Below are 8,553 nucleotides of genomic sequence, written 5' to 3'. Positions count from 1 at the left end.
TAAACCAGGCTGCTCCCTGGAGCAAGGATTCTGAAGCTTCATCTGACATACTTTGGACATGTTGTAAGGAGGGACCAGTCCTTGGAGAGGGATGTCATGCTTGGGAGGGTGGAGGGACAGCGCAAAAGAGGATGACCCTTGATGAGATGGATTGATTCAGTGACTGGAGTAATGGGGGTGGGTGTATTGGAGACAGTGAGATTGGCACAGGATAGAGCAGGGTTTAAGGCTGTTGTACATAGGGTCGTTATGAGTCTCAGGTGACTTGACAACAAATAACAACAACAACAACAACCCTCTTAGTAAAATGCTCGAAGTATGTGAGAGATGGCATCATCTTTGCTTTTGAAAACTATTCAGACCATGGTTTTTCTAAGCTATATTTGTTTGTTTGTTCTGGCAATTCATTAGATAGTCAACATTCTTAACCAATATAATAATTCAAAGGCATCAGTTCTTTTTTGATTTTTTATTCATTGCCTAGATTTCATATGCTATTTTGTTGGCCCAGTTGTGAGGAGTTTTGTTTCTTAAATGTTAGGGTTTAATCCATGGTGAAAATAATCTTTTTTGTTTGTTTGTTTTTTAGGGTCATAAATAAATTCCTCAAGTCTTCATTTTCTGAAAGCAAGATTGTTTTGTCTACGTATTGCTAATTGTTAATGAGTCTTCCTCTAAATCATGATGCCTTATTTATTTCTCATATACTTCTTATGTCATTTACTCAGCATATAGATAGAGTTGTTGTTGTTATGTGCCGTCAAGTCGCCTGTGACTCACGGCGACCCTACGTACAATAGCCCTGAAACCTGTTCTGTTCTTTGTCAACCTTATTATCTATGACACACCTATCCTCATTACCCTAGTCAGTAAATCAATCTATCTCTTTGAGGATCTTCCTCTCTTGCGCTGTCCCGCCACTCTTCCATGTATGATGTTCCTTTCCAAAGACTGGTCCCTCCTTGCAACATGCCCAAAGTACGTCAGACGAAGGTGAAAAGAAAACCTACAGACTAGGAACAAACATTTGGTAATACCATCTCAGACAAGAGTCTTATAACAAAAGTTTACAGAATACTCCTGGGCCTCCACAAGAAAAAGACTGGTAACCCAATTAAGAAATGGGCAAAAATGGTACACTAAGGATGTGATGTACCAGGGAACTCTGTCAGCTTAACTTAATAAGGAGGTGGTTAGAATCTATCAGCTCCTCCATCGGAGAAAGATGGGTGATACCCTTCCTTGTTATTTACAGCTTCTGGAGGCTCAGTTATGAGTTGGTTTCAATTTCATGGCAATAAACAACAGCAAGTTTATATTAGTTAACGTCAGCTTTACTATCCAAATCTCTCTGAAAGATAAACAGTCTTCCAGGAAGAACTCTCTAGGTAATTCACATATCTATAGTCACTGTATGATTGGCTATTCAGGTTTATTTATCATTTGGAACAATCACTTTGGATGACAGTAGAGAAAACCAAGTTATAGCAAAATGGAGGGATTTGCTCTATTGAACACTGGTCTGGCAAAATGTGTCAAGTGGATTTCACTCTTTGTTCCAATTGTAACTATCCTACTAAATGGTGTCACCTTCTAAAATATTACGTGAACTTCCTTCAGAGAAGTTAGACATTTTAAATTGTGGAAATGTAATTGCTATCCTTCAGGTGACTGAATATATATGTAAGGATAATGAAATATTTCCATTAAGCAAATAATTGAAGTCCACTCTAATGTTTACAATATCCTCATTATTGAATTTCCTAATTCTCCATGCTATTTATTAACCTACTTAAAGCTTTATCTATACACAATGAATGCATGAAAACAAATATAAGTAAAATCCTTGTAGCATCCCAATACTCAGTATGCTGTTGTTGTCATGTGCCGTCACCTGTGACGCATAGCGACCCTGTGTACAACAGCCCTAAACCCTGCTCTATCCTGTGCCAATCTTATTGTCTTTGACACATTTACCCCCGTTACTCCATGAGATAAAGTAATCCATCTCATTGAGGGTCTTTCTCTCTTGTGCAGTCCCTCCACCCTCCCAACATACGGAAAGTAAAATTAATGGATGCCACATGCTGACTGGGAGGCAGTGGACAGAGTAAAGCCCTGGGTGATAAAGTCCAATTCAATGGATTCCATTCTCTGCTTCACTCTTCTCTTAGCTCTGACTCTGGACAAGCACTTAATTATATACTTATGTTCTCCACTTTCATGTAGAATTATTAATTCATACATGTTACAATTAAATAAGATATACCAGGCACAAAGGGACCCTCAAATAATTGTAAAGCCAAAAGTTTGTCAATAATTTAAAATCCAAGTATTTTCTGAAAATAATTCTGATTAGACTATATTCCCTTCTCCCAGATTATAGCCAATTTCTCTCTCTCTCTCTCTCTCTCTCTCTCTCTCTCTCACACACACACACACACACACACACACACACACACACACACACTGCGACCAGAATCATCTTTTTTAAACTATAGAAATGTAAGAAGAGCCAGCCATTAATGCACTCAGGCTATGTAATTTTGTGAGCCATTTTCATTTTGGGCTTTTGTCCTAGGAGTAAAATGCCCTTCTTCCTCAGATTAGCTTTCCACAGATGTCCTTTAAAAAACCAAACCAAAACAGAACCTAGATCCAGCTTTTCAGAGTGATGTGGTTGATTTAAAAAAAAAAATTAGATTACTACTCTGAATTGAGTGGAAGGTGATATAATTTTATATTTAATATGAATGTGAAGCATCTCCTAACTTCTTGACCTGTAACTTTGCTTAAAATATCAAACTAATGCTTGAAAAATAGTCATCAAGAGATTTTAGAACGGAACTGCCACCATAATGAAAGAAGTTAGCAGGAGGTATGGTAATAGTAGCTTTATCACTGTTTTATTACTGGCCTTATGAAGACTCACGGATAGATATATTACAGAGTTAAGGCTTTCGGAGAGGAGAGCAGCTGTACATTATTAGCTTCCGGTACAAATAGTTTCTTCTGTGCAATTTACTGCCTCTGAAAGCCCACCGGAGAGTCAGCTCTGAGTCGGTTCTCACTGGATGGCACAAAACAAAAACAACAAAAGCAGCTAGTTTTTATGGAGTCGGCTACAGACTCATGGTGTCCCCATGTAAGCCAGATCAAGACTGACCTTCACGAAGTTGGCAAAGTGGGTAACTAGACTTTTCTTTCAAGGCATGTTCAAGTGAAGTTGAATCCCCAAGCTTTTGGTTAACAGCCAGGTATAGGAACTCTTTGCACCATCCAGGGCCTTCCTATGTAGCTACCCCAAACCAAGCCCAAATCCACTGCTGAGTAGTCAATTTGAACTCATTGTGTAACAGAGTAGAACAGCTGCATAGAATTTCCAAGGCATTAAGACCGTATGGAGGCATTCTAGCACATCTTTTCCCTGGGGATTTGAACAGCAGCCCTTCTGTTTAAAAGCTGATTACTTACCCACGATGCCACTTGTACACGCTTTGAAAAAGGTTTATTTGGTGAAAAGCAAAGCCAAGCAAAACAAAAAGAAAAAAAAAACACAGCACACCAAACCAAAAAACCAAAACCAAAAACTAAAGAAATCAACTTGACTAGAACGGTTTCCCGTGTCAGTCCAAGTAGCACACACTCAGGAGTGTGTCGAGATGAAATCGCAGCTTGAATCACATATAAATTTTTTTATTAAAAATGTATTGTTGTGGTTGTTATGTGCTGTCGAGTGACCTGCCACTCAGAGTGACATACAACAGCCCTAAACTCTGTCCTATCCTGTGCCAATTGCACTGTCTCTGACACACCTACCCTCATTACCCCAGTCACTGAATCAATCCATCTCATCAAGGGTCTTCCTCTCCTGCACCATCCCTCCACCCTCCGAAGCATGATGTCCTTCTCCAAGATCTGATCCCACCTTGCAAAATGTCAAAAGTATGTCAACAAAGCTTCAGAATCCTTGCCTCTAAGGAGTAGCATGGTCTCACCCTCTTTAGGATGAACTTGTTTGCTCTCCTAGCAGTCCATGATATATTCAATCCTCTTCTCCAGCACCACAGCTCAAAAGCATCAATTCTCCTTCTATCATATCTAGTCATTGTCCAGCTCTCTGATACATAGCAAGTGATTGCAAAGACCATGGCATGTATCAGGCGCACCTTAGTCTCCAGACTGACATCATTGCACTTCAATACTTTTGAGGGGTCTAAAAATGTAGATCTATTAATCTCACCCAAACCCTGGAAATCAGCGTTTCTTAGAGATGTCTCTCAGAACTTGCATTTCCTTAGGTTAGAGAAACTGGCTTAGAAAATACAAAACCAACGGTGTACTATGTGAGAAATCAGGGAAAGATCGGGTTATAAAGTGGAGATGGGCTCTGCATCCTGTTACTGGCTTTCAGACCCTCTAACACGTTATTCCATAAGCATTTGTTTTCTCATTTTCACCCATCAGGGTTGTAATTGGAAACAGGTACTGTAGTGCACGTGTGCACAGTTTAATCTATATGATGTCATACAGATGTAAAAGAATGGTTGATGTTATTGCTATCAAATGCAACTATTTAAATAAAAATAGAACTCATTTTATAGAATAGTTCCTTTTCCCCAAGTACTGTTAAGCATTTTTTTTAATCCCTCTAATGACAAGGTGAAAAATGTATTACAGAATGTAATTGGGGCTGTGGTTGTTGCTGTTTACCATGGAGTCAGAACTGACCCATAGTTGACCCTCCAGCAGGTTTTCAGAGACAGTAAATCATGCAGGAGGGTTGTCCATCCTTCTTCAGGGAGCAGCTTGTGGATTCAAACTGCGTGCCTTCAGGACCGTAGTGCAGCTTCTTACCACAATGAAGATGAATAAAGAGTGGCCAGCATCTCAACCCTGAGGGGGATCTGAAATGATCTGGGTAAGTGAGGAAGTGTTCTGAGCAAAGTGGAGTTCAATAGGGACCACAGCAGGGTGAAATGTTTATAGAGAAATTAAATTTCATTGAAGACTGAAAGCAGATGGAAAATGACTATCTACGCTTGAGTCTACATATTAAGGATGTAGAAGCCCTAAAGATAACAGGATGAGCATAAATCAGAAATGGAGCACTACAGCGCGAGCAGGGACCTGAGCCCAGGAACACAGGACAGTCACAAGTGGTCATCTTTCTTTTCCCCATCTTTGGTCAAGGCAAGATTCTTTAGAACCCCGAGTCCAGCTTCCAATCTCCTCATCAAATGTGATTGTTAAAAAAAATCAAATAAGCAAACACAGCTGTAAACATTTTTCTCCTCAAATTACAACCTTCGATCAGAAGAGCTATGACTGGAGGAAGGGGGGGGAAGTCATTCTGTGAATGTTTTCCGGCTACGGAAGGAGGAGTCTGAACAACATCAGAGTGTTAGGCCAACATCCTGTACGTCAGCGTTCCTCCACGTCTCCTGGAAGATCATCACCCCTCTGAGCATTCATTCAACAGATAGTGTTAGGATTATCTTTATTAAATGCCTGGAAATGTGCTAGGTTGATGCTGGAAGGACATGGAGAAGTAAGACAGATGTGTCACCTTCATGAAGCATTTGTCCTCATTCCCGTGTAGAATGTACTGGCTAACGTGAATTAGCAAAATGAGCCACAATTATTTGCCTCTCTGTATTATGAGTCGCGCTTGACTCGAAGGAAAACAACAACAACAGCAACAACGTGTTGTTGTTAGGTGTCATTGAATCGAGTATGACTCATAGTGACCGTATGAATAATGGATCTGAACCTTTTCCTATCTTGTGTGATCGTCATCATTTCTGACATCCTCAAGCCCATTGCAGCAATCAATTGTGTAAATCTATTTTATTGAGGGTTTTCCTCTCCTCCTCCAACCTTCCACATTTCCAAGCATGATGTCTCTCCAAGGAATAGTCCCTCCAAAGCTTTGTCATCTTTGCCTCCAAGGAGCCCTGAAAACGGCACCATCTCTAAGACGTATCTATTTGTTCATTTGGCAGTCCATGGAATATTCATTACACATCTTCATTTACAATCTGACTGAGGAACTTCAGCTACAAAGAAGTGAGGTCTCTCCTCATCTAGTAAGTCTATATTGACATACTGTTTTGATTTGACCAATATAAAACATGAAAGTGATGATGGGGCCAGTTCCCAGCCTAGGTCTTAAGAATCTTCGCTCCTTTCAGCTTCTTCCTGTCTGCCTGCCTGTCTATATCTCTCTTCCTCTTGACCTTTTTACCGTGATGAAAAGAAGTCTGTGCTGACGTGCTGGATGATGAGTGTCCATGAGAACTGAGTCATTCTTGCTAAATCCATCGCAGGTCACTAGCCAACAGCTGTACTGGCAGTTGACCACTGGAGTGATCCAGAAAAGACCAAAAGAACGGTTCAGCCATGCTCTCAGCTCAAAGGACTCCACAGTCGTAAGCTAAATGAATGGTTGTTACTTGAAGGGACTACATTTTGAGATGATTTGATATGCAGCCAAAGCTGAGTGGGTAGCCCTTAAATAGGTATGGAAGACTCAACATTTATTTTGGGCACAGCATTTCTCATATGGTTTATCAAATTACCTTGGTAACTACCCAATGGCCACTTCGCTTTGCTCTGGGTAGACAGAGTCTCAATGTGTAGCTGCCAGAATACACACACTTAGGGAAGGGTTGAGATTGGATCCCTGCGCTGCAGGTTATGAAATTGACTAAGGTGCTTGAAGTGGGACACATATTACTTGGAGAAAAAGAAAAATATATAGGCAGGATGTAGGTTTATCATTATTATTATTCAATATGGATTGAAGCTCAACATCAAGAAAACAAGGATTACTCATCACTGGGCCGACTGTCAGCATCACAACAGATGGTGAAGAGATTGAGATTGTTAGCAGCTTTAGTGTATTTGGCTCTACAATCAACTCTCTTGGTACCAGCAGCCAGGAAATTAAAAGACAAATTGCTTTGGGAAAGTCTGCTGTCAGAGACCTCTCCAAAGTACTGAAGAATAACGATGTTAGTCTGGAGACCAAGGTGTGCCTGATCCAGGCCATGGTCTTTGCAATTGCTTGCTATGCCATCAGAGAACTGGAAAATGACTAGGGATGATAGAAGGAGAATTAATGCCTTTGAGATGTGGTATTGGAGAAGAGTATTGAATATACCAAAGAGTGCTAGGAGAATAAACAAGTTCATCCCAGAGAGGGTGAGACCATGCTGCTTCTTGGAGGCAAGGATTCTAAAGCTTTGTTGACATACTTTGGACATGTTGCAAGGTGGGATCAGTCTTTGGAGAGGGACATCATGTTTGGAAGGGAGGAGGAACAGCACAGGAGAGAAAGATCCTTGATGAGATGGATTGATTCAGTCACTGGAGAAATGGGGTTAGATGTGTTGGAGACAGTAAGATTGGCAGGCGATAGAGCAGGGTTTAGAGTTATTGTACGTAGGGTCACTATGAGTTGCAGGTGATCGATGGCACATAACAACAACAGGCAGGACATAAACATCTGCAACCAGGAACAATCATTACCCAGTTGAAAAGTTCATGCAAATCCAATTAGCTTTGTGTCCTAACATTATGACTTAAGAGCTTTTAAAAAACAAAACAAACAACAATAAAACCAAAACCACAAAAAATTCTTGTTTGTCCATCTCTTCATTTGTACAACTATTTGTCCTTTGGAAACAGCCATGAAATCTTTGATTTTTTTTCCCCTTAAAATCTTTTTTTACAATTTTGATATTTTACTGTAACAGTCACCCCCAAAGGTTTATGCATTTGTTCCAGATGTCTGTGCATAACTGCATTAATTTTAACAACGGCATATCAGAGGAGGTTAGTGAAAGGGATCTTTGCTTTATCTTCATTTTCACATCTGTCTTTCCCTCTTTGCCAGGCGGCCTTCCTGCTCTGTGAGGCTCTCTCTCCCAGCGGGCATTTGGGGAAAGCAGCCAATTCTACCGCTAATGTGCTTCTGCTGTTATCTGACACTGAACGTGGCTTCACAGAAGCAACAACAATGAAGATAAGGCCTAAATGGATGTATTTTTAAAGGAAAACTTTTAGTAACTGAGAACGGAGCTTCTCTAATTAGCTCCTTTTCTCTGCTATCTGGCTGTGCAGAAACCACAGAACAGCAAAGATGGTGAGCTTGAAAGGAGGTCAAGGGCAGTGCAGGGCCATTGGTGGGCACTTGAACTTAGCTCAGGAGAAATGCTGCTCCAGGCACACCGGAAGCCACAATGGGGTGGTGTGAGATGGTTGACTGAGGGGGCCAGGTGTCACTAGAAGCCCCCTCATAAGACCAAAATGAGCAACCACAGCTACTCTTTCAGGAGTGAGTCCAGGTCAACAAGGAAGTTATAGGCATTTCAGGAGAAAGAATCAATACTTAAAAGTGGTAATTACTTTATCATAATGACTTAAACTATAATAATATTTCAAATTAAAATTCTTGTTGTTGTTGTTATGTGCCGTCGAGTCATTTGCGACTCATAGCGACCCTATGTACAACAGCCCTAAACCCTGCTCTATCCTGTGCCAATCTCA

At 40.7% G+C, this 8,553-nt stretch overlaps 1 protein-coding gene across 1 annotated transcript in view; it reads right to left on the bottom strand.

Annotated features, from left to right (window-relative positions):
• Positions 1 to 8,553, bottom strand: part of OPRM1 (opioid receptor, mu 1) — an 85,653-nt gene that overhangs the window by 8,576 nt on the left and 68,524 nt on the right. The window lies entirely within an intron of this gene.

The sequence above is a fragment of the Elephantulus edwardii genome, unplaced genomic scaffold (assembly GCF_000299155.1).
Source record: "Elephantulus edwardii isolate Elephantulus edwardi_28Jun2011 unplaced genomic scaffold, EleEdw1.0 scaffold00024, whole genome shotgun sequence".
Taxonomy (NCBI): domain Eukaryota; kingdom Metazoa; phylum Chordata; class Mammalia; order Macroscelidea; family Macroscelididae; genus Elephantulus; species Elephantulus edwardii.
This window is presented reverse-complemented; position numbering and strand designations above follow the sequence as displayed.